Genomic DNA, 27,835 nt, shown 5'->3' on the forward strand with positions numbered 1-27,835 from the left:
TTACTTTTTTCCAATTTTCTTATAAGTTGGGTGACCATACAATTTATCACCCAGGGGAAGATACTTGAGAGTAAAGGGGGTGTGTTAATAATTACACTGGAATAAGTGGGTAAAAACAGGTACTAGCCCCTGGACAGGTACCCACTACCAAGGAAGCTACTCAGAGATAAGCTTCTTGTATGCTGAGGCTCTCAGCCAGAACTCAAGAACTGCAAAGTAACAGACCAAACCCTTTCAGCATACATGCTTACTTACACACAGTGTTAAGCTATAGGGCTTCTGACATTGTTTTTAATCCATTGCCAATAAAGCATATCAGCTGCCATTTTTTATTTGCAACCTATCTTTGAGTCTCGCAGGCATTTCAATTTGGGTTCCTCACTCTATGAGGTTTTGAACTGATATTTTTGCCGTTCAAAAAGAGTTAAATACTGGCAATTTTGTGCAGTTCAACTTGCTAGTTTGAGCATTTCTAATATTTCATTTCCAGAGTAGAATACTTTGTATTCTGACATTATATAATGCAAGATCCCAACTATTTTTCTGAACTCTTTCTTCCCCCTCAATGTTTTCTTGATTGCCTATGTGCTCAGAATTATGCTAAAAAGCTCTCTACCCCTATGCTTTTCAAATTTTGGGTTGAAAAGATGATATGAATCACCTCAAGATCTTGTTAAATTGCAGAATCTGATTCAGTAGCCCTAAGATGCTGCATGTCTAACAAGCTCCCAGGTAACATCAATGAGGTTGATTCATGGACCACACTTTAAGGAACAAGGCTCAACAAATTACTGTTCTGGCAGAGAAAAGTTGTATTGCCAGCTTCATTAGCTATTAGCTGATGAGTCTAGGCAAGTTAGTCAACTCCTTTCAACCTGTGTGTCCAAGTACATAAAGTGACATCTATCTCATAGGATTCTTTTTAGGATGAAATGAGTTCAAAATGATTAACATGGTGACTGGTACATTATTAAATAAATACTATGAAATAGTCATTATTATTATATTGCCTTTAACAAACACAAAGCAAAGAAGATCTCTGCCCTAGGAATTACAGTTTACCTGCAGATTTCTGAGTGCGGTCCTGGAACCACCAGCATCAAATATGTTGGCAACTTGTAAGAAATGTAAATTCCCAGGCCCAAACCAGGCCTACTAAATCTGCAACCCTGAGGGTGGGACCCAGAAATCTGTGTTTAATAAGCTCTCCAAGTGATTCTGATTAACACTGAAGTTTGAACACCACTGGTAGTTTTACACAGGAATAAGCTTTTTAACTTAGAAATATTTACAGCACAGTTATTTCATGGGTTTGACTTCATTTGACTGTGATGTTTGTGATTCTTTTCATGTCTATTATTATGCTGTTCTTCAAGAGGAAATCTTCATGTCCTTCCTGCTCATGCAAATTATATACACACTCACATTAATATTTTACATAGAGCTTCTTAACATTTTTTAAGATAAAAGCATTTACTTCAAAATGTGGTGTGATATATTTGAGTTGAATATTATTGAACTTAGAATGCTTTAATTTAAAATCTGTTTACTTTCCTTTTTTTGTCAGTCATGCTTTAGAGATATGCTCAATCTTTAAGTACTGTAATTAGAAAGTGAGTACCATTTATTCACACCAGATTGTGACATTAAGAAGAGTTACATGAATTGTTAGAGTTAAGAAAAAATGATTTTCTTATTTTTATTGTATCTTTTATATCATTCTTTTTTCTCTTATCCTTCATGAGATACTTTTTTTTTTTTTTCCATTTGGCTTCCAGGACTCTGAAATCTTCCTATTGTCCTATCAAGTCACTGGCTGGATCTTCCCAAAGTCCTCATCATTTTCTGATCTATAAATATTGACAGGTCCTACAGATCCTTTCCCAAAACTCTTCCTTCTCTATACACTTACTCTAGGTGACATCACCCAGCCCTCTGACTATAATGCCAGATACATACTGATAACTCTCAAATGTATACTTCCAGCCCCAACTCCCATTCTTATTTTAGACTCACATCCCGTAGTATAGATATGACATCTCCTTAGAGTTAACTTGTGCAGAGTTGAACTCCAGTTTCCCTCCATTCCAAACTTGTGTGTCTCCTGAGGACATCACAATAGCTCAGGCAAAAAGCTTTGGAAACAGCCTTGACTTTCTTCTCTCTCTCAAATCCACATTCAATCTATTAACAGATTACGCTGGATTTGGCTTTCAAAATACACCTGAATTTCATGCCTTCTTGCCCCCTTCACCTCACCTGAGTGTACACCACTGTTCTCTCTCACCCGAACCTCTGCAACCATCTTCTCAACTGGTCTCCCTGCTTCCACTTTAACCTTTCCTAGTATACTTTCCACACAGCAACTAGAGTTATTTTTTCTTAATCACTCAGATCATGTCTACACCTATCCTGAACCATCCCAATGTTCTCCCTTCACTCTTAGAAAGTCCAAAGCCTCTGTCTGGTCCTGCCTACCACTCCAATCTCACCCCTTTCTCATTCTGCTCCAACAATTCCAACCTCCTTGCCTTTCCTAGATTCCATCAAGCCTACTCCCATGAGAGCTCTGCATGTTGCCCGCTCTGTTGCCTCTTCTCAGGTATCTGTATAGCTTGCTCCATCACTTCATTGGGGCTCCTGCTTATATGTTGCCTCTCAGAGAAGCTCAACACTTGGCATCCCATCTAAAATGTCACCCCCTATTATATTCTATTGCTTTTACCCAGCCCCTTTTATTTTTATAGCACTTTCACTAATATCACCTACGTAATTGTTGACTTTCTTCTCTGACAGAAAGTAAGTTCCATGAAGCAGGGTTTTGTTAGGTTCATTTGCCTGCTACAAATATCCAGCATACAGTAGGCACTAAATAACTGCTGGGTAATTCTGAAAAATAAGTAATTGAAACTCAGATAAAGCGAACTGCATATGGTAGCCAGTTAACCAGTGCCAGAGCTGGGACTAGAAGGACTTCTTGCTTGTCAACACCCATGCATTGCCCATTTGATCACACTACCTCCACACCTGAGCACATCCACTGGGAATCCAGCAACTCTATAACATAGAAATAAGGGCCTTTCATTTTTTTTTAATGGTTGGCATTTTTGTGTTTCTGGATTTACTCCGTAAGAGAAAAACACTTGGAACAGTATCTAAAATATCCCCTCTTACTCTCTCTCACCGTACATTGCTTGATTTTTCTTTGCAGCATTTATCATGGCATTACATGTGCACTTGTCTATTTCCTTCTCTACTAGAATGTAAACTCTGATGGACGTATGGCTTTCTTATGTTTACATAGTAGGCACTCTATGTGTGGTAAGTGAATTAATAAATCAAGAAATTTTATAGTCTACCAATCATTCTCTCAGAAAGCCAGATTTCTACTTCAGAAGAAACAATTTTTTCTGTGAGAAGAGTATTTGCATGTTTACAGACAATCTGCTGTCCTGGTATCATTTACCTTAAAACATGAGAAAATAATCATTATAATTTCTGTTTGTAATAATTTATAAATTGCCTTCTATATGTCAAGTATGATATGTTCATTATCTTTGATCTTCACAATAATCCTGTAAAATAATTACCATTATTATATTCATTTTACAGATAAAGCAATTAAATGTAGCTCAGGAAAAAAAAAGTTACTTGCTTAGAATCTCAGAGTTAGGAAGTGATAAACTTGGGATTTATCCTAGAATCAACACTTTTTTGGCTTTGAAATTCATGAGTTTTCCAAAAAACATTACTTCCTTAAAACTGGGACAGCATTATTAAAAATAAATATTGTTCATAATGGGGAGATGGGAGGACTAGAACAAGTGGTTGGTTTTGCATTTCCTTCTGGCATAGCAGAAAGTTACCAATTCAGATAAGATCTGCAAGAGATAATACACAAACCTTGCAGGCAGCCATAGTGGAGGAAGAAAAATTACTTCCTTCTAATTACTATGTTAACTACATTCATTCCCATCCTTACTACATCTGTGTTCTCCTGGTGAGTACATTTAACATTTTTTGCAAGTCACAGAAGTGGTATATTCATAGCTCTTTATCAACTTTCTCAGGTCAAATTAACCCTACTTCCAACATAGAAATGAGTAACATAACCTAAGACATAATGACGATGTAGTCATCCTAACACAGTGATGTGGTGCTCCCTAAGGTTGCAGACACAGTTCACCTCAGAACAGAAAGCATGAAACTGCAAGTACCAATGTACAGTAATCCAGCGGGATGAAACCAATGTAGCTACCTTTGGTGTTTTCATATGAGACTAAGTAATGGAAATATGAGAATAACTTTATTGTATGCTCTGACACCAAAAAATTATAGAGCATATCTTTTTTTTTTTTTTTTTTGAGACGGAGTCTTGCTGTGTCACCAGGCTGGAGTACAGTGGCCCGATCTCGACTCACTACAGCCTCTGCCTCCCAGGTTCAAGCGATTCTCCTGCCTCAGCCTCCTGAGTAGCTGGGACTATAGGGGTGCGCCACCACACCTAGCTGATTTTTGTATTTTTTACTAGATATGGGGTTTTACCACGTTGGCAAGGATGGTCTCAATCTCTTGACTTCATGATCCACCCGCCTCAGCCTCCCAAAGTGCTGGGACTGCAGGCATGAGCCACCGTGCCCAGCTAAAGCATGCATCTTTTATATCTAAGGATTCACATGTAGTTGTGTGGCTTTGATTTCTTAAAACTCAGATTTGTGAAATTATGTTTTGAAAAGACTTGGCCTTTGCTGAAACAGATCAAATAGTCAAATTATACTAATTTATTATGACTGCCTACTTAAATTCTGCCGTCAAAGCCAAACTGAAAAAGCAAAAAAGAAAAGGAGAAAAACAACCAGGAATATTGTCAATTGGGTGAGAATACTGTGAGTAGACAGGTTCTTTAAACATGAATTCTATCCTGGATGAATCTATTATGGATTTGACTTCACAAGGAAGCAAAATTACTTAATTCATTATCAACCTACCCTGATTTAGATCTATGCATGTGAAAATCTCTGTTACTAATTTTAATTGCACTATTCCCTCTCTACAGGGTACTGTTAAATTGGTTTGGTGAAATAGTAGTGAATCACATCAAAGTGGTGGGCTACATTTTATAATCTATCTAAATAACTATCCCATTTTCCCAGCATGTTGCCATGCATTTTAAGTATTAATATTATGACTCCAGTTTAGAAGAATGTAGCCTTTTTCTGTAAAATAAATTTTCTTGCTCTTTTAGCACTGTTAAAATTGGGCTGGATTTTAAGTGGCTAACGAGTAATAAAAGAGCAATATCTGCTGCAAGGAACCACAAAAAACATGCTGGCGGGCACATAAAATATGTTCATGCAAGTCACTTGCAGATACATCATTCTGATACAGTAATGGTTTTTCCAAACTAAGTGGGCTCTCTTTTGTAGCTATACTTTATTATCTGGATTCTTATTTTCACTCTTACCCTTGGATCTTTAAAGAGAAGCATTTTTTCTCACATGCACATTTGCAAATTCAGAGAAGCAGAAAGGGTCAAGAGAAAAGCAGCAAACTCATGATTCAGATTTGGGAGCTCGCACAGGCACTGCCACTGTTGTGCATCTATGACTTAAATTTTGTGCACTGTTTTAGCTTCTTCAACTAACGAAATGAGAAAAGAGCCTTGAACTTTTCTTACATAAAAATTCAGCCCTTTAAAAAAGTTGCTAGTGTCCTGGCATCTATTTCCTGATGGGGAGGCATTATGGTCCAAGGAAGGTACTTAGGTGCGAAAAGGAGGAAGACTAAATTTCAGAGCCCGTCTAAACTCGAAACTAATTTCCTGGCTAATTCCTTCTGTGTATGGGTGTTTAGCTATTTCATTTGTGCAACTGAGATGACTCTGAGTTTTATAACACTCACTCTTGGATCAGCTTAGGTAACACTTTAAGTCAAGACTAAAAGGAGGCTAGTTATGAAGTGAGAGGAATAATGCACACAAGAAGGGATGGGTCTGAACTGAGGCAGAGTCTGTGGAAACAGGGGGTAGGAGCCAATTATAAAGATAATTAGGACTTGGAAACCGGCTAGATATGGGAGGCCAGAGAAAAGGGGAGGGAGATTAGGACAGCATGCAGTTAACTGACGGTGGTATTCATAGGAAAGGAGCTACAGGCTAGGAAAGGAGGATGTTCATCAACATTTTTACCTAGAGATGTCTGGTGCTAAATTCAATTTAGCCTAATGTGGCCTCCTTACATGTTCTAAGTCCAGTCTAAATGTTTCTCCGTATATAGTGAACTGTAACTGTAAACAGACTGCAACCTACTCTTATACCAACCATTGTGTTTTGGCCAAAGGCGGCCAACTGTTCAAACCATATTCAAATAAGGCAAACGCTGAGCTGTAACCAATCCTGCTGTTTCTATACCACAGTTGCGTTTTCTGCATGTCACTTTCTTTTTTCTGCCCATAAATTCTCCCTGACCATGCCACAGTGTAGCGTCTCTGCAAACCTATTCTGGTTGGGAGAAAGGGGGCTGTCCAATTTGCAGATCAGTCTGTTAAATTTAATTTGTCTGATGTTTTCTTTTAACATGAGAAAGCTACAAGGAAAGAGTTAGGAAAACGGGGTCTAGAATTTAGATGAGAAATCAGTACAGTTAACCAGATTTTGGAGTCATTGAAAGTTTTATTGTTGGACAGTCATTCATTCAGCAGCCACTCAGTGACTGCTTACCATGTGCCATGCCCTTATTCTGGGGCTGGAGATACAAAAACACAAGTACCCCTGCCTTCATGCAGTTGTAATCTAGGGAATACAGATTTGTTTATCCAGATTTTAAAGCCAAATATATCATTTTTAATGAGTTTATTCTACACACCAGCACTATGCAAAGTACTTTTTTTTTTTAAAAAAATGACATAATTCTCTAAGTGGAATTATTCAAGATGGAATAAATATTATAGCTTCCAATTTACAGATAAGAAAATGGGGCCTCTGAAATTTTAAATAACTTTCTCAAAGTCCTGGAGCCTATAAGGAGCAGAGTCGGGATTCAAACCTAGGTTTTATTTCACTTCTAAAGCTTTTAACGTCTACCCTGTGTGGAGTGAGAACAGAAGAGACGTAAGCAGAAAGGCTGAGAGAGGCCCCTGTTTAAGGGAGGCCAGCAGAGGCTGTGCTCAGAACCAACGTAAGGAAGAAAGGGCAAGAGATTTGAAAGGGAGGAGACTGGCACCAGAAGCCAGTGGGAGACTGTGAGTCTGGGGAAGAGTGAGGGAGTCAAGGGACAGCCCACACGTTCGAAGCCTCCCAGAGGAGTCAGGCCACACACTGTGCAGACCAGCCACTGGAGTTAACGATCAGAAAGTCAACAGCACAAACACAGGGACCCTTGGAGAGCAGGCCTGAGGAAAGATCGACAAGGCAACACCGACTGAAAGAATATACCAAGTAATTTAATTGGAAAGAAAGTGGAAAGTAAAGTAGAAATGCTGGGCCAAAGTAAAAGGAGGAATCAGTCAAGATGACAGTTTAACTGACCTAATTCTGCTTTGTAAAATTGTAAAGAGATTTCAGATTCTTTTTTAAGCAAAATTGTCGGTATCGCTACCCTTTGGTAGAGTTTTGTTTTTCCCGAAGTAACTGCTTTAGGGGAACACTATTCACTTCTTGCAATGTGTTATGCGCCAGAATTCCAGCGATACTGTGATGAAGCAACGTAAACACTTGTAAAATTAGGCCGGAGTGGTGGCTCACAGCACTTTGGGAGGTCGAGGTGGGCAGATCACTTGAGAACAGGAGTTTGAGAATATCCTTGCCAACATGGTGAAACCCCATCTCTACTAAAAATATAGAAACTAACCAGGCATGGTGGTGCATGCCTGTAGTCCCAGCTACTTCGGAGGCTGAGACAGGAGAATCGCTTGAAACCAGGAGGCAGAGGTTGCAGTGAGCCAAGATAAGAGCCATTGCACTCCAGCCTGGGTGACAGAGTGAGACTCCATCTCAAAAAAAAAATAATAAAAATAAATGTAGTACACATTCATTTCCCATCTGGCCCTTCTGAGAGATACTTAAGATTATACCTCTGATTCAGAAACTAAATGTGTAGCCAAACCAAGTAGTTTAGACAAAGGTCATGAATATCTCACTGCTATAATTATGAGTATTATGATCAAGAAGGTGGTGTTCTTAGTGGAAGAAATGTACAGCAACTGAGTCTTTAAGAAAAGACTGCTGAATATTATCATATTAAAATCATGTGTATAATTCAAACCATGATTTGCCTAAGATGCTGAGCAAAACAGGATTGAGAAACATGATTTCTGGCAGGAGAAAACAGATTACAAGTGCTACACAAGGAGGCTGGCCCCAAGCCTGGAATTTGATGAGCACTTGAAGGCATCACCTTGATCTTCATCAGCTTATTCATTGTTGTTGAAAATTACAGTCACTTAATTTCTCCATGTTTTGGAAAAAAGAAAAAACACAACATCATAGTAATAACAATCAGCTTGATCTTTTTTTCTTCCTACTTTCTCTTTGCAAAAGTCATTAAGGATCATTCAAGAGCCCATCATTTATTTCAGATTACATTAATAAGGAATATCACTAATTTAATTTTATAACTACCTTGTCAAACAATATTGTCCCCCCAAATGGATATATTGCAGAACATGCCAGAAGAGAGGAAGGTGAGATAGAAAAGTGCTAATTTAATTATGCTAATACTGCTCTACTAAGTGTGGAACCAGATGGTAGAGCAAGCAAACCAGGGAGGGTTTTTTTTTTAAATCAGATATTTTTAAATAAATATTTGTGTTCCAAATCTCTACGTTATTAGCATTGGTGGAATTACTATCCTTTTATTAGGCAAGTTATCTGCAAGGCTGTTGGGAACTTCTCTGTGGGCTCAGAAAATATCCAAATGAAGGTCTCACAAGCAAAGGACTCTTTCTGACCCCCTGCCCTCTTGTCTCTGCCCCCTCTCCGTCTCCCCCATGGCTAGCTGTGGAAATCAGAATCCCTCTTCCCCAAGGTGGGTCATGGAAACCAGAACCCTCCTTCCCCCAAGCCAGCCATGAGACCCAAATACTACTCTGCTTCCCTCTACCATTCTGTGTAAAAACTGGCCATAAAGAAATCCTCTGACCTACTCTGTTTGATTGCAGGACTTAAGACCCTCTTTCCAAAGAGAGTCCTGCCCCATACCCAGGAGGAAGGAACAGTGCACAGGGAGACCTTGCTGGTTTCCCCACTCAGTCCATGAGCCTCGGATCAGACCCTTTTTAAGCAATCACACTTCTATACAGCTCTACATACTTTGTTGAACCTAAGCACACAAACAGCTGTTTGCTTTGTATTTTGGGGTCTTCATTCTAAAGCTTCCCATAGTCATCTAAAACTGTGATCAAATAAATTTCTATGCTTTTTATCCTATTAATCTTCCTTTTGTCAGTTGATTTTCAGTGAACATTCAGAGGGTAAACCGGAAGCTTTCCTTTCACCCCTGCACTTAGAGGTTATTTGGTATTTCCAGTGATCCCTATCTTCCGCCTGCCATCCATCCAGAAAGATGTTCACTTCTCAGACTGGCTGACCTGAGGTATCTCCAGACAGGACATTGGTGGCCTGTCAAATAACTCATGGTTGTGATATGTGCTTAATAGGCTAAAGCCACAAAGTTATTTTAAAAGACAAAAAAGAAAAGAAAGATGTTCTTTAATTATGATCTTCCAGGGGAAAACATATAATCTAGCCACCTTACCAATTGTCCTCATTCCTGTTCTGGTGAATTTATAAAATCTATGTCATTAAGCTTTTTAAATACCAGAGCACACTTTAGAAGTAGCGATCCATTCCCTCTCTCCCTTTTCCACTTACTGCTCTCTTCCTCCCTCCGTCTCTCCTCCTCTCTTTCTCTCTCTCTCTCTCTCTCTCTCTCTCACACACACACCCCCCTTAATTTAACTCTTGAGTGCCTTATTCATACTATGCTGTTAATAACTACAAATATGTTTACCACCAAGTGGAATTTATCGTTTCCTTTTCTGTTCTCTTAAGAGTATTTTGTTGGAGTCCTTTGTGATACATGGTGTTGGGGTGCCTTTCTATCACCCCTTCCTTTTATGGGGTCAATTACTCATTCCTGAACTGCTATAAGTGTGGCTGCCAATTGTTTATAGTGGTAACTTTCTCTCAAGAATTACTCTCAGCTGCTGGGAGTCTTCTCAAGTCTTCTGGAAATGTCTGGGAAGCTATACTAGGAAGGAGAGGGTGGTGGGGGAACAAGTCAATGACTGACTTATCTGGGGTAAAAAAGGCCAGCTGCTCTTCTCAACTCCATTCAGAGTTTCTGCTCCAGAGCCCCCCGTGGGATCAGACTGAAGCTGTCCTTCCCCTGCCCTGTCCTGTGTCCCTCAGTCTCTCGCAGGTTTCACTTGAGAGCACTCCCTCACTACTGACCTGCCCAAGAATCCCATCTCAGGCTCTGCTTCCAGAAAACCAGACCCAAGACACCTCTGTTAAAGTATAGGTAGGTACGTGCCACTTTGAAATTTGCATAGTTTTGTAAATCATTGGTTCAATGAGTATTTCAGTTTGTCCTTGTCCCTCTGCCTCCCCACCCACTCTCCTGCTTCCCCATTAGGGCATTTGAGATTTCAACAGGCATTAATCCCTTAAGTCATAAAAATATGAATAAGCTTTTTGGCATTGGCAGCCACAGTTTTGTGTATGGGAGGCCACCTGAAGTGATGCTCGTGAGCTGGTACCTCTTTGCCTTAATTCATTCCTAACACCCTGGCTTGTATTCTCATTTTCTCATTGTTTCCCTAAATAATTATTTGAGCCAAGAACCTAAAACTGCTAAACAATATAGGTCAATAATTATTAACCCCTCAAAGTCAAGTCACCTTATTTGCACGTTTCCTTATCTAAACGCTTATGTTCGTGTGATTAACAGAGTGGTTCATAGTGGTTCAAGACCCATTCTGACCTGAGTGCAAATCCCAGTTCTGTCACTTACTACATTTGGGTATCAGGAAAGATAAGTGTATGGATGTATCTTTATCTTCTCCATGCCCCTGCTTTCTCATTTATAAAATGAGAAAGACACCAAGGTACCAACTTAGAAGCATTTTGTGTGGATTAAACTTTAATATGGCAAAGGGTTTTCGTTAAAGCCTGACACTGGGTATTTAACAGATTTTAGCTAATTTTGAAACTTAACAAACTTTATAACATTTTAAATAAAATAAGTCAATGTTTGCTAGGCAATTAGGTATCAAAGTCCTACTAAGCATTTCTAAGCCTTGCCTGGAGATGGGGGAAGCAAATGGAAGAGTGGGTAGACTGGATCCCAGATTGATCAGCGATACTTCAAGAAAGCATGAGTCTGTCAGGACCTTCCACTTTAAGGGAATCGATAATGAAGCTGGCACAGATATGTGAATTAGAGAGGCAAAAAAAGCCCTTTCCAGGATTTTGCTCCCTTCTGTCTCTCTCAGAAAAGCAAAGAGGGTAAAGACACAGAGAAAATATTACAGTAGGGAATATCAACATCCTCCTGCAGCTTAAACATGTACAAAAGAGCTTTCAATTTTCCAATATCCATGACTTAGGCTGGCATGGGAAGAAAAAAAAAAAAAAAAACAGAAACGTCTTCTCCAAGTTCCTAAGCTCCTTAGGAACTTAAGTAGAGGCTATATCAAAAGTATATTTGGGAATCTTTCTCATAGTGTCCTATAAGTAATAGACATATCACAGTTGACTGTTAAGTTCCTCATGGAGTGACATGAAGCAAATATGCACAGCAGTAGAGAAGTGCTTATATTTAAATGCAAAGAAAAAAAGTTAATAAAGGAGAAACAAAGAAATCCATAGCAAACAAACATCAAAGACAAGGTCAATTACATAACAATGAAGACAACATGAACCATGAGCAACCACAGAACAAAGGTTCCTACCACCTCAAAGACTTGATAATTTTACATAATTATGTCTTACTATGTTAGTTTTATTTACAAAATATTCTATGTAGAGATAGCATCTCATACATTTGTAAAGGAAGGAGTCAAAAAGTCTAAGCTGGGGAAGAAATCATGCAGGTCTGTATCCATTAAAAGAGAAAGCAGCCAGTGAGAAGAGTAGTCTCCAACACTTGGGATCACAAAGGCAGCAGAAATGCTGTCCTGGGACTGGGGATCATGCTCAATGGACAAGAGAAGGGGTTTTCATGACAAAGTCACTGGGAGGTTAAATCACCTGGGGCCAAATTCACATAAGACACACACGTCTTTGGGAAAATCCCTTATCACAGGGCATTCTGAAACTTAGCAGCTGAGAAAAAAAAATCAAGAATATAATAATTATGTTTTTAATTTTTATGTCATATTTAGGCATACAGTAGGAGAGAAAAAGCAACTTGTTGAATGGACGAGTAAACACCAAATTCTTCACAACTCTGTGAGAAACCAGAGTGAGAATGAAATTTCAACCATGAAATTAAGCTTTTTTCCCCCCATATGCCTTTATAATATAAGCCAATGTTCTTCTTCATGAAGGTAGAATAGAATTTATTGACATATTTTTCTGGAACTTGTCTCACTAAATAAAGATTTTCAAAAGAATCTAAGGTTGAAACAATTTAAAATATTGTCTTTTTAACAGACTAGATTGTAACTACCTTAAACTGTATTACAGATTTCCCGAGGTGGGAATCTGCATGTGCAATTTGCTTTAATCCGACAAAACATGGAGTCCAGCATTGGGCATGCAACGGAGTGCTATTAGTGCCTATTGGGATTATGTGAGTCCTGGCCACTCTACTCCTCTATAGTAAGAGCCAGTCATTCTCACTCTGGTTTCTCACAGAGTTGTGAGGAATTTGGCATTTACTTGTCCATTCAACAAGTTGGTTTTTCTCTCCTACTGTATGCCTAAATATGACATAAAAATTAAAAACATAATTATTATATTATTCTTGATTTTTTTTCTCAGCTGCTAAGTTTCAGAATGCCCTGTGATAAGGGATTTTCCCAAAGACTTGTGTGTCTTATGTGAATTTGGCTCCAGGTGATTTAACCTCCCAGTGACCTTGTCATGAAAACCCCTTCTCTTGTCCATTGGGCATGACCCTCAGTCCCAGGACAGCATTTCTGCTGCCTTCGTGATCCCAAGTGTTGGAGACTACTCTTCTCACTGGCTGCTTTCTCTTTTAATGGATACAAACCTGCATGATCTCTTCCCCAGCTTAGACTTTTTGACTAAGCATTTGGAGTGCCTACAAAGTCTTTGAATTCATGCAAACACAGCTCCTCCCTGCTCTTCATTCTCTATTCTATGCTTTGATGAGATGACCGAAGGGCACCAGATGTCTACAGTCCTCTCATAAGTCAAGATCCTTAAATGCTGGTGCTGCTACCTCAGCAACATTAAATTTCAAAAATCTTCTATGTGTATATATTCACTTAATATATTCTCATTTGTACATTTATGTAGTAAAATTCACACCATAAAATATATAGAAAGTACAATGAGCTGGAAGCAATATCTTCTAGTATTCTTAATACCTCAGGAATAGCCTGACCTTGATATGCCCAGCTTCCCCAAAGTCTTAAAATTATACAATGTGAATTGTGGCATTTAATTCATTTTATTCTATATGCTTTAAAATGCAACCATTGATTTTTAAAAGCCTTTGGGCAATATACAGTAGCAGATTTCATAAACTACAGGGTAAAAATGACAAAGCCATAATAACAAATGTCAAACTGGCAATTATCCATCCCAAACAATTCTTTGCCTTGGTAAGTTAGATATTCCAAATGTGTCTGTTTTGGACAGAAAATGAGAGAAAAATTCTAAAAGCACCAACTCTCCTAATAGTCCTCTGCATTCAGACCTTTGATATTTATCTCTAAAGATGATCAATACGAGGTGTTGACAATACCCAGGATAGGAATGCAAATATCTGTAGTGGCTAGAGTACTAAGGGTCTTTAACATACAAGATTCCATTAACAGTGCTCTATAAAAAAATATTTGAGATTTCCTTAGGGAGTCTTTAACAAGCACATCAGATGGAGAGAGAAAGCTAGACTTATCCTGGCCATGCATTAGCTGAATGACCTTGATCAAATCACTCTCGTGAGCCTCAGTTTTCTTATCTCATCTGTAAAATGACGTGATTGAACCAAATGTACATAAGAAACATAGTAAAGCATCAGATACAGTAAGCAATAATTAAATTACATTTAATTTTTAAATATTGCTTTTACTTCATCTCTGTAATTTTCTGGAGCAGTAAAATGACAACCATATCTAAAATGGCATAATCATCTCTGGCTTAGTGGTGAGGATTCCCATTGATGGGTTATGGTGAGACCTGTAACCTAGAGATGGCTTCTCCCTTCAGTCTTAATTATTCTATTTCAGTCTCCTACAAGGATGATTTTGGCTTAGCAATTGATATTTTTCTCATGTATTCAAAGATGTCAAAATGGTCCTGGGGGGGCCCACAAATTAAAACATATCCTCTCGCAGCTACCATATATAAAAAAGAAGGAAAGTGTGCATTTAACTCATCCTTTACATTATTTTAGGCAGGTAGGCCTCTTTAATTTCAGATTAAGTTAAAAGTGAGCTTCAAGAATGGGAAATGCAATGACTTCCCCAAAGGACCTCATACTTTTATAACAATTCCTCAATGTTAGTTCTGAAGCACAAAATTTATCTTAGGATATAGACTAAATAAATAATGTATGTATGTATGCATTTATATATTTTATTTATATTACATATTGTAAATGTATAAATAAGTGCATATACATATGTAAGTATATAATATATACTTATTTCTTTACTTATACAAATATATATTCATTCTCTAAAATGTAATTTTATTTAAAATGCCATTAATAAAGGAGATCATGGACCGTGATTTCCAGGGCAATCTAATGATGAGCTGTCAGAAAGCCAACATAAATTTCTTTTATAAGATGTTGATTTAAATATTTCACAAAAAGTAGCAGAATATAGTAGTCACAAACTTGGGCCCCAGATCTCCATTGCTCCGTTAGGCATCCTGGCTGTACACTTTACCTTGGGTGAATTCCTAATCTCTTTACCTCACTTTTCTCAAGTATAAAAAAATAGCACTTCACCACTAGTACTGGTGTGAGAATTTGGTAAGTGAATACATGTATAGCCCTTAACCAAGGAGCCTAGTTTATTAGTTTATTATCTTTTACTTTATTTGATATCATAATATGAAAAAAAATTCAATGCATTGCTCTTAACAAATATCACAAAAAAGGTTAAGTTCAAATTCATTAGCATACAATAGAGATTATGAAATCCATAGGCAGAAAAAATATATTATAAAAGATGAAGAAAATATGACTCCTTAGAAAATGTTACAGAGTAGTTAATACTATTACCAAAATGAAAACTAGTGTCAAGGCCCATGTTTTAAGTTTAATTTATAGTTCCTTGAGGTAATGCCAGAACAGATTTCAGTGACAGAGTTTCAGAAGTCTGAAGTGTTAGGGTAATTCTGGCACCCAAATAGGGATGGTTCTTATGGCAGCCTTTCCCCTACAGTGCTAGCCAAGGGGCTAGACTTGGGTGAGTATCTCCTCCTCAGAGCAGCTGCTTTGAATTAAGAAGAGGGGCCTTGTTTCAAGAAAGCTACCAAAGATGGAAAAAGTATTCCGAGTAGGTAGTAGTGATGACGGTAGCTAGAGCTTACACAGCACTCACTCACTCTGTGCCTGCCTTTCCACTAGGCTCTTTTCCATATTATCTCAAGAAATACAAGCACTTACTGAGAGAATCTTGTGGAGACAAGCTCTGGGAACTAGGGAAGAATAACAGAAGTTGAGACCGGGCTACATAGTGTAGTTGGAGGCCTTAGGTCCTGGGTCTCTGAGGAACTTTCCAAGTGAGGAGACCAAGAGAGCCCTGATGAAGTGGGAGGCAGGAGGTAAGACTGCCACTGGGGCTGAGGGCTGAGCAAAGGAGAGGAAGGAAATCAGCATCTGTAGATCACCTTGTATCATTCACATTTATAGTGTGAAAGGAATTTGCTAGGAGTAAAGAGCAACAGCTCAGCAGGGAGTTCAAGACAGATTTCATCCACATCCCAAATAGCCCTAGTACCCTTCAGACACTAACTCTTCTCATTATATCTACTTCTTCTAGTAAAATCTAGTTAAGTCATATGTGTATAGACTATTAATAATCTAAATAACATCATAGTGCACAATATTAAAAGGAAGCATTTGGGTTTGTTTTCTTTAAAACATCTGTCTTGTCTGGATTAGATCATTCTCAATCAGTTACTTTAAAAAAAATATTTTTAAATAAACCACTCTGTTATTTTCATTAAGAAAATTAAAATCTTCATTTTGGTTTTCTTGGAGTATTTCCTTTGTAAATTAAAAGAACTCTTGGAGTATTTCCTTTATAAATTAAAAGAACCTTCTTATTGAGTTGATGAACCTATAATTTAAAAACTGTAATAAAAAGCCATGAATAACTGTGGAAAAGTGAGAATGGGCAATGTTTTACTGTTATTAAATATGTCCAAGGTAACAATTTTAACATTTCATCATGATTTGATTGAAATCACTTAAATTGTGTGTCTACCTAATTTCAATGAATCAAGGTGAAAATATGACCTTGCAGGTCCTGGCATGCTGCTCAATCAATCAACTTTATCATGCTCTGCATGTAATCCATCTGGTTGCGTATAGAACTTGAAGGAAAACTAAAACAACACAGCAAAAAGTAGAATTGTATTCACTACACTTATTTCTTGGCTTATGATGCACAATGTGTCTTTAAAATTTAAATATAAGACAATCAACACAGAATTAGGCAAGAAGTTTCTCCTGGGATTCGAGTTTCTAATTACCACATCTAGAATGATGAAAGTAGAGGCAGAAATACAACACCATCAGGGTTGCATGCCTGCTGCTTTCTAAAAGAAATGCTGCCTCCCTTCAACTTGTTAAAAATTGTCCTCTCTACTTCTATCTTTGGAATACATCAGGCTTAAAACAAAGCGGAGGACAGAGTCATTTTTAAAGCCAATGCTTTTTCTTTCTGTCAAGCTACTAGCAGGTAGTTTATTTTAAACTCCAGATGAGCTGTACCTCCTGCTTCATTACCTTTACCAAATACTGCACATTTCCAAAATTTCTCCCCTTGCTCTCAAAGCAAGCAGGGACTCCTCATGATCACCGCTAAGCCCAAGAGCCAAGATTTCCTATAATAAAACAGTTACCACCTCTATTTCCTCACGTTGCTTTAGGATAAAATTATGTCTGAATTTCAAACTCTACTATGTTAAAACAGAAATAAAACTACCTAGCTTCTTACATGGAAAAAGTATATTGGAGGAAAATAACTCTGACACATAAAACTGTATGTCAAACTTTGTATTAAGATGATCTGAAATGTTAACTTGCCAGTTACTTAACAGGTTTTGATTCTGAATACCTAAAAGAGTCAAAATACTACCTCTTAATATTAAACTGAGGAAAATGTTTAAATGCAGCATTAAAACTGTGAATAGTGTACATATAAAAATATATATTTTTTTACTGGTACAATTGCTTCTCTGAAGAGTTAACTGCCTCTTAAATATATGTACAATGCATGTTCATTGCCATAAAGAATTAGAGTTGTTCGAAGTGTCTGACAGAGTCTAATTTAACCTTTGTCTCCAATTCCTAACACCAATTTGACAATCAGAATAGCTTATAGAAGTGTCCAAAAAGTCACATTAAGGGGAAAATTAGGTCTTTTTTTTTTTTAATAAAAATTTAAAGAGCTGAGACTTCATTCAAAAATATTCTATTTGATTAAATTCACTTAAAACAGTATTTTACTGAGAAAATATGACCAACTTGGGAAGAAAGATGAGGAAGGCTACCTATAGAGAATCAACAGACAAACGTTCACTGAGGAGGTGGCATTTGACATGGGTTATTGAAGAATTGCTCGCATTGAAATAAACAGAAGAAAGGAAAGCTGGTATTCTAAGCAGGAAGAAAAATGTATGCAAAGTTATAAAGCAGGCTGATGACAGGTATATGTATTGTTTTCTTCATGCTTAAAAGAGAAATAACACTTTCAACCCTGTGAAGATAAAAATGAGTAGCGGATTTCAAAACATTTTGAAAAATCTGAAAGGTTATATAAACATAGGATTATCTTTGTAAGTAATCATGAACTGAGTTCATTCAACAGGTAAAATATAATCATTGTAGGTTTCTGGAAAGAAAAATGACCAAAAAGAAGAAGTCTCTTAGGATTATTAAGCTAAAGTAAGTGTTTATACGGATTGCTAGAGTAACAGAAGAGGGAGGTGAAGGAGATTAGATGAATGATATTTGGTTTGTACAGACAGAAAATGAGGAGGACCAAGACCAAAAACTGTCATTGGTGAGAAACAGAAGAAAAAATATGAAATATAGTGTAGATAAAAATACCAATTGAAAGTTGAGATGTTATACCAAATGATCTACTGCTGATGATTCTCAATTTCAAGGCTAGGTGACTGAAAAAATAGCAGCAGAAAACTGAAGAGGCAATTTACTTAGAAGAAAAGAAAAACTTAATTTGAGTCCTTCTGCATAAAAGTGTATGGGTGTATGGTCAGCTTTAGCATAACTCCCGTACAAGATTGGGACTTGAATGGCTATTGTAGAATAATGGGTGAAAGTGGTGAAAGTGAACTGTGGCCAACCTTAAAAAAAAAAAGAGGAAAGAAAAGGAAAGGAAAAGAAATAAAGAAAAGCTGACTAGGTAGAAAGGCTTTCTTTTTTGAGATGTGTTTAACTCATCTAAGTATATGACAACAAATTATTACCAGATGTTCCAAAATCTAAGTTTACTCTGTCAAGGTACAAACATAAGGATCTAAGAATCTCATCTCGTAACAAAGAAGTAACTTTACTCCTTCAGGAAAAGCAGTGGCTGGGATAAAGAAACATGAAAGTCAGACATTAGCCATTGGGAAAAACTTGCATACATGCAAGATGGTCATGCTGTGAAGTTGCCAGGGCCAACAAAATGCCGGCTGCATGCAATAGGCTTTTGGTTGTCAGACCACCTGGCCCATTTGGTCCAGTCCCCCAATGTCCTTGCATGGAAACTCTCCTGCGATTCTGTTTCCTCCTCTTTTTCTCTCATATCCCACTCAGTGAGTCAATCAGATTCATTACTGTATTTGGTTTCATGGTTAATGAAGATGCTGCTGCTTATTATTTATTTTTTATTTTAAAATCAATATATAGTTGTGGGCAAACTGGCTTTTATCTGTTTATAAAGTTGGCATTTTTAACATTCATCACAACCACCATGTCGTGTCTCTAGACAAGGTTTCAGGCCCTTATTTATTCTTTCTTTCCCACTTCACATTTGATTCTTCTCTTTAAAGATAAAATGAACAAAAATAAAATCTTTTAAAATATGAATCATACTATTTCTCACCCTCAAAATATTTTTTCAGCATTGCCTATCACCCATTTTCTTTAATATAAATTTCAGAGTTACTGTGAATATTAAGTGCAATTATAATTCATGCTTATGTTTTGCATATTTATTCTTTTTATTCCTGATAGCTGTTTAAGAAATAGTTATAGGGAATAAAAAAGAAGCACTTAGAAAATGCTTTAAGTAAAAACATGTAAGTAAGGACCATATTTCTCTTCCATGCATAAGCCAAGGGTTTGATGGGTATTTTAGTCTGTGAATTATCTTATGAACTGTAAACTTAGAAATGGGTGGTCAATGGCACTTTTTCTTGTAGTCTTCTACAAAGAAAAAAAAATTAAATGGATAGAAAGGAGATAAAAAATCATAGCTGATGTTTAGAAGAGACAGAACTAGGAAACATAAAGCTCCAACCCTGAGCCTGGGAGATGAAAGGCAGCATTTTCAGCAAACTGACAGAAAATCAGATTCCAGAGTGAAGGCAATTCTTCTCAGAGTATAAGAGAGCTACAGATATTTATGAGAAAAATAGGTATTTTCCTCCATTCAAATAAGACTTAATTGGAAAATTTACAATGAAAGGTAGAGAGGAAATATGAGGATAACCCATGAAGGACCCAGGCATGACAAAAGATGAAGTCAACATGCCCTTGTGATCAGATTAGGTCCTACGAATACTCAGAACATCAAAGCAATTAGCTGCACACATCTCACATCAATGTATGGACAGTTCTAATGAACCACTAAATAATTTTTTTTTCAAACTTTCTATAGCCCCACCTACATTAGCTTTTCCCATTTGGAAAGGAAAGAGCTAGTCCTACAATCTAATACTACATCTACTTTAAATTACCATCACTCCCTTACAAGAACTTGGCAAACTATTAAGTCAGGTATCTTAGGTTTTTTTTTTTTTTTTTTTTTTTTAAGACAGTGTTTCACTCTGTCACCGACTGGAGTGCAGTGGCGTGATCTCAGCTTAATGCAACCTCTACCTTCCACGTTCAAGCGATTTTATTCAGGCTCCCAAGTACCTGGGCCTACAGGTATGTGCCACCACACCGGGCTAATTTTTGTATTTTTAGCAAATATGGGGTTTACCATGTTGCCGAAGCTGGTCTCAAACTCCCGACCTCAAGCGATGTGCCCACCTAGGCCTTTCAAAGTGCTAGGATTATAAGTGTGAGCCACCACACCCAGCCTAACTTTCTTAATTTCATAAGTTCCTTAACAGCAAAAATAAAATATTAAGCTGATTGTTCTCAATTACTTTGCTTTGCTACTCTCAAGAAGTGTCAGTCAAAATAAGCCTCAAATTTCTGCTGAATTTAGAAAGTTCTATAAAATGTAGTTAAATCTCTCAAGATATAATCTATCATATTGCCCAAAAGTGAAATCAAGCCAAGTATAATCCAAAATGATTACTTTACGATTACTGGCATAAAATATACCCTTGAAATAGTATTGTGACAGTTTTCCTTTGTAATATAATAGGAAAAAACACATTAAAAGATGAAATGGCACAGTTATTCTTGGGGGCATGGAAATGAGAGTAACTTTTATTATCATAAACTATCTTTCCCTGGAGTGACCTATTAATGGTGAATTGTGGAAAAGAGCCACATTGAGTGGTAATGCACAGAAGATGTTTTGAGAAACTTAAGTGTTCCTTATACTATTTAGTATTTTCAAAAGCAATCTACTTCCATGGCACACTTTATTCTTCATTTGAACAAAAAGCAATCCCATCAGCATGCTTGTATGTAGATACAGCTTTTAGTCAAATGGAATAAATTCAAGTCCTTAGACTTACCGAATGCAGGTATTTCACCAGCAGTTCCACACTTTAAGACCGTTTCAAGGACTAAAGAGCTAGCTATCTAAGTGCTGTGGTAGGGTAAGGCCAGGGAGAAAGGGAGCCGAAATTACCAAAGAGGGACTCAGTAAGGGAATAAAGCCCAAGGCCTGGAGAACCCAGAAGTTATCATGGTGAAGACACCAAAAGAAAAGGGTTAGCTGAGACATGGGTATAGGTGTAACACCCCTGAGCCTAAGGAAAAGAGGTTAAGGGTTGGTGCAGATAGACATACCCACAGATATGGGAGCAGGAAGCCAATGACATTTATGCCTGGCACTATCAGTTTCTGGGAGGTGACAGAAGGAGGAAGATCATCTGTTGGCAAGAAGCAGAGTTGGGACAGATACGATTAGGGGTACCAGGAAAATAATCATGTCTGAAAGTGGTATCCAGTGGGAAAGAAAGCCAGTTAACCAGGAGTATAGGAAAGGAACTCTAAGCACATCCAAGGCTCAAGCCAATGTTTGAAACTCAGTCTGAAGAGGCATCTATCTAAGAACTCAAGTCTGCTTCCAGACCTCTTCGTCACCTTTTTAGGGGTCTGTTCTCCTGTCTGCAAAATGGGGACAATGTCTAAACGACCTCTGAAAGTCATCCAGGTCTAGCTTTGTATATTTTTTGCTTCACATTTCATTTATTCTTTCAAAGAACAATGTAGAGAGTGTCAACAATATTGACATTAAGATTATGCTGGAAAAAATTTAAGCCACAATTATTGTGTAATGAGCTATTAATAATATGTATGTCTAAAATTATATTGCATTTCTTTACAATGGAAGGAAATACAGTTAAGATATACATTCAGGTTGAGGAGGAGGAAGTTCTAGCTTATTTATTTCCAGGCTTATGTTTCTTTAAATGAAAAATTATAATGGCCAGTGTAAAGCAAAAACAAAATCAATCTGTTTTGACAAGGTCTCCCTGGATTATATTCTAATTCATCACAAAATTAAGAACTGCAATTGATAATACTTGAGATAGATCTTAAAATCTAATTAGTGAAATTACCAGTAATTCACCATTTCTTAGGTTTAAATTGGGTCCTATTACTATTTATAATTTATGGAAACAAAATCGATCAAAATAATTACAATCCAATCCAAATGAGGGAAATTATTTATTTATACTCTCCCTCAAAAGAAAGAAAGAAACCTTTTCTATGATTAAATGTGTCGCTATTGAAACAAATTTCTTTAGTCAAAATGGATAAGGTTTTATTGTTTTTGTTGTTAAGGGGTCGAAATCTATTATAATGTGACACACAAACTATTATTACTTTAAAAACTTGTTCTCTTACATGAAACTACACCTTTGATGGTCAGGATTCACCTATTATGAATATTTGGACAAATGCTATATGTTACTTAGAATACAAACATACAAGTAAATCTCATGGTAATCTATTGGTTCTTGTTCTGACAAAACAGGAAATGCATTTTTATGGGTAATTTTAAATTTAGAAAGCTATTCTTCTCTATCCTCAAATTTACCTAAACAAATAATTTCTAGCTATCCTTTTAGCCTAAACAACAACTCTCTTTGAGGTCATCATATTTTCTTTACAACTAACAATAACCCAGTTTACTGACCTGAATCTTTGTAAACCATAGATATGTAACTTTCTCCTGGTGTGTTAATCCGTCAACCATCAATCCTCAATAAATACCATCTAATTGCTGGCATCTAGTGAAAGACACCACACAGGACACTGGTGAAGGATAAGACAAAGACCTTAACTGTGAAACTGGTTTTCCAACATTAAGGTATACCATCTTCAGAAATCTGCATTTGAAGGTGTTTCAGGGTGAGAACAGGCTCAATCACCCTACTCCACACTGGATAAGAGAGCTGGGCAAAGTTAAGGACAAAAACTATAATCATGGAGAAGAAAGAAACTAACAGCCCACTTGGCAATTGAGCTTTGGAAAAAAAGTACACTTTAAGTGGTTTCACAGGGTCTCTCCAACTCAAATAGTCTATGATTTATAAATACTCTAGTCGGGTTGATCTGGTTCATATTGTAATTATTATAATTAGTACTAAAATACAGCTATTGAGCATTCATTTCTCTATATATTAGTTTGCAAGAGTTGCAAATAATGAGAATGAATAGTTTTACAAATGCTGACATGTTTACAAAGTTTCACTATGCTTACGAGTATTACCTAAGAACAAAACCAGCAGGGTATCTTCTCATCACTAATTTATCTAAACATTCTGCTCATATACTATCCAAATTACTTTTAAAGTAAAGGCAAGCCTTAAGCAATTTCAAAACAGGGTTATTTCCAAAGCTCCTGTGTTAACCAGCCCATGATAGGGTTGGAAAGAAACATATCTATTACTGAACAGGAACAAGGAAAAGCATACTTTCTATTCAAATGAGCTTTTGGCCTGTTTCCAGCTTCAAGTTTTCCTAGCCAACATATCCTTAATACTTTTCCAGAAATGAGAAAAGAAGTAAGACTGGGTCAGTCTGCAACTACTTTCCTTTATAAATTCCTCCAACATTCCGAGAAATATTATAGCATCTCCTGACATACTCCATGAATATATATTTCCATAGATTTTCACCATGAATTATACCCAATACTAAGAGTTTTCCTCATACATTTGACATTTAAGAACTTTAACCAAGTTCTGAGTGATTTCATATTTGATAATTCCTCTAGAACTTTGGCCAGTGAAAAATGTGACTTATCCTATAGCACGCTCCTTCACTGCTTTTCCCCCATTGTTTAGCTGCCTTTTAGTATTTTTCATAGCTATTGTATTATATAACTTTATAAATGCCTTTTATAACTGGTTACCTCAAAGAATGATTCTCCTGAAACATTAAGCCATTCTTCAATACATAATTAACTTAATGAGCACCTACTGTGCCAGGCACAACGGTAGGCTTTGAAGATAAGGAGATAAAAGCCTTGAGGATGAAATGTAAATAAGCAATAAAAATGTACACAGGCTGATAAGAGAGTACAAAGGAAGGACCCCTAATCCAAGTCTTTGGAATGAGGATGAGAAGTTCAAAAGACCTCACATGACTATGTGAATGGACACTGGAAACACACCTGCTTAATGGAGTACAAAAGAGGTAAGAAAAGGCAACACTCTCTTTGAACTTGAAGAAGTGTGTTAAGGCCAGAAGGTAAGGTATATGTTTAGGACAGAAATCGTAAGAGATGGGGCTAGGAAAACATAAATTCTAGGTTATAAACAGCCATGAAGGACTGTGGAAGCTGCTACATGGAAAATTGGAATTGAGGGTGGTGGGTAGGAGAGAGGAGAGACTGCATTCAAGGACCCCAGTCAGTCTTCGACATCATCCAGATGAGAAAATAATGGTAGGTTTAAGAAAAGTAGAGAGGATGAAGATGGAGAAGAGCCAGTCTAGCCAATTTGAATAAGAAGTAGAATGTGAGGTTAGCTTCCCAGTTTATGCTTTGGTAGCTGGGTGGATGGTGATTTCTTCCACTTAGCCAGCCAACATGGGAGGAGAACTAGGTTTTAGATGGTACTGAATTCAGCATCCAAACTTTTGAATTTGAGAAGCCTTGGTATATTAAGGCAAAATGCACAGTAGAGTTGAACATCTAAACTTAGAACTCCAGTAAGAAATCTAAGGTAGGATTACAGAACTGCCACAAATAATTAGGTAGTGGGCAAGACCACAGAACAGAATAAGATCACCCGGTCAAGGCATGCCAGAGTAACAAAAACCTGGGAAATGTTTATATTTAAGGACATATGGAAGACATAAAACCCATTAAGGAACATTATGGGTGACTCCTAATGGAAGGCATAAAACCAGGAAAAAATTGATAATCTGACGCCAAGACCGAAAAGTACCAAAAATAAATAAGGTAGTAATAAGCATGGTGAAAAGGGGCAGAGTGGACAATTATAGGAAATGGAACCCAGGAAGCTTGATTACCATTGGAAAATCAGTTGTGATGAGTTGCTTCTCATAACAGGAAGGTAATTTACTCCCTAAAAACTGACTTGTGCTGAATAAAAATCACAAGCTTAGAAATCTACTAGATAAGGGTTTTAAATCTGGTTCCTTCAGTCACTAGCTGTGTTTAAGTAGAAAAGTTGTTTAATCACTCTGTGCCTTACTTTCCTTGTATCTAAAAAAAGAAAAGATTAACTGCCTCATTGGACATGGAGAAAAGGGAACACTTATACACTGTTAAGAATGTAAATTAGTTCAGCCTCTATGGAAAACAGCATTGAGATTTCTCAAAAAACTGAAAACAGAACTACTGTTTGACCTAGCAATTCCACTACTGGGTATCTACCAAAAGAATAATAAATCATCATATAAGAAAGATACCTACACTTATGTTTGTTGCAGCACCATTCCCAATAGCAAAGTCATGGAACCAACCTAAGGGTCCACCAGTGGTTGACTGGATAAAGAAAATATGGTACTACATGGTCATAAAAAAGATGAAATCATGCCCTTTGCAGCAACATGGATGGAGCTGGAAGCCATTATCCTATTTTGAACTAACTCAGAAACATAAAGTCAAATAATGTATGTTCTGACTTATAAGTAGGAGCTAAACAATGGGTATACATAAACATAAAGATGGATAATAGACACTGGGGACTCCAAAAGAAGGGAGGATGGGAGTGGGGCAAGAGTTGAACAATTACCTATTGGGTACAAGGTTCACTATTTGGGTGATAGGTACACTAGAAACCCAATCCCTACCAGTATGCAGTAGACCCATGCAACAAACATGCACATATACCCCCTGAATCTAAAATTAAAAAAAATAGATAACTATTTTCAGAAATCAAATAACATATGTAATAGTATTGAAAAGGTGAAGATTATACAACTCTAATAAACTTGAAGACTATATAATCAAGAATAACCAATAAAAGAATAACCACCACATTATGGGGTTATTTTGCATATATTAAGGTGACATACATAAAAAATACCCACTACACCGTCTAGCACAGGATAGTCACTCAGTTCCTTAGGTGCCTTCTTAGACACACCTATGCACAGATACAACCCAGCCAAACCTAGAGAAGACTTCTACCCTCAGTTGAGTCTTCATTCATATACCTAATTTGAGTATCATTTTATAATGAGCCAAAGCTGTGTCTGAACGATAACTTGCCGATTCAAAGGAAATAAAATTGGGTATCTTAGAAATGCAGTCCTATGGGCAATACCCCATTCCATGAAAGGCTTCATATACCTCACAGGGATGAGCAAATTGCTCATAACCATTAGATAAATCACCATAGCTCATCATGAGTTTTAAAAAAAACAGAAGTAGATCCCAACCTAATGGCTTTATTACACACACACACACACACACCCGAGGTTCAAATATCCATTAAGCAATAAACTTATCCCTTTAATTATGAATCTGGGGCAGGAATAAAGAAATAAACGTAGACAGTGAATTGCAATGTGCTTCAACACCAAGATCTGAAAGAAACTGGGCCAGATCCCCTCTAAAAAAAGGAGAAAGCAGAGGAAAATTTTTAAATTTAAATTTAGAAAGCAAGCTAAAGCCCTATAATGGTACTAGACTACTTCATAGAACTATGATTCCGTGTGATCGAATAAAACATTATTACAGTAATATGAAATTGAAGCAAGGACATAATGCTTTTGTGATTTATAAAGAATTTGTTGAATTATAAAGATTTGTTTCATATTTGTTCTGGATAATGTCTTTGTTATGTAACATACCTGACTTAATAGTATGCTATCCTCACTTCCAGTAGAACAAAAAATATTAAATATATATAGTATAAAAAGTAAACAGATTAAGGATGCAGATGAATGACACATAAAAAGTTGAAGTGGATTTCAGGGGAACAGCCTTTTTATTCACTGGGCTCCAGCCACAGAAAGCAACAAAGTGGCTATAATCACACCCAGTGCAGACATCACCAGGCCACTCAGTTTATTCAGAAAATGCCCTCTTAGCCACATTTGACTTCTATATATGGAGGTACACTCACCCAACTCTAAGCAATACACAATTCTGCAAATATGTAGCATTAATTTTGTTTTACCCACCTAACCCTTAACTCATTCACAGCCAAACTGAAAGGACACTAGGAAAAATGAAGTTCTGTATAAGAAAAGAAAAAGGAAAATGGCTAGGAAAAGAATCACACTGAGTAGTATTGATAAGCAAGATTGATGGCTTCAGATTTTTCTTTGTGTTTACTGACAAAAGGCAGCATGCAGTAGCGGCTCAGCTTGTTCCAATGAAAAATGAGCAGAGTTAGTAGACTGCTTACCTCCAAAGAAAATGCTTTCCAGAACACCAGCAATCTTTTCTTGGTCTAATATTTTCCCTGCCCAATATATTATATTTTACCTTTGGTAATAACAGTTAGAATTTATACCCATTTTGAGAAATATAAATACATATATTTGTGCATTTGTTTGGTTGTTTCAAGAATAACAAGACCTTCTGAATAAGGGTAGGTTATTATAAA

At 37.0% G+C, this 27,835-nt stretch overlaps 1 protein-coding gene across 4 annotated transcripts in view; it reads right to left on the minus strand.

Moving 5' to 3' along the window:
- The window catches only part of NPAS3 (neuronal PAS domain protein 3), an 848,226-nt gene that overhangs the window by 524,000 nt on the left and 296,391 nt on the right, over positions 1-27,835 (minus strand). The gene's annotated exons all lie outside the window — the stretch shown is intronic.

Source organism: Sapajus apella, unplaced genomic scaffold (genome assembly GCF_009761245.1).
Source record: "Sapajus apella isolate SASKATOON/1434 unplaced genomic scaffold, GSC_monkey_1.0 scaffold50, whole genome shotgun sequence".
Classification (NCBI taxonomy): domain Eukaryota; kingdom Metazoa; phylum Chordata; class Mammalia; order Primates; family Cebidae; genus Sapajus; species Sapajus apella.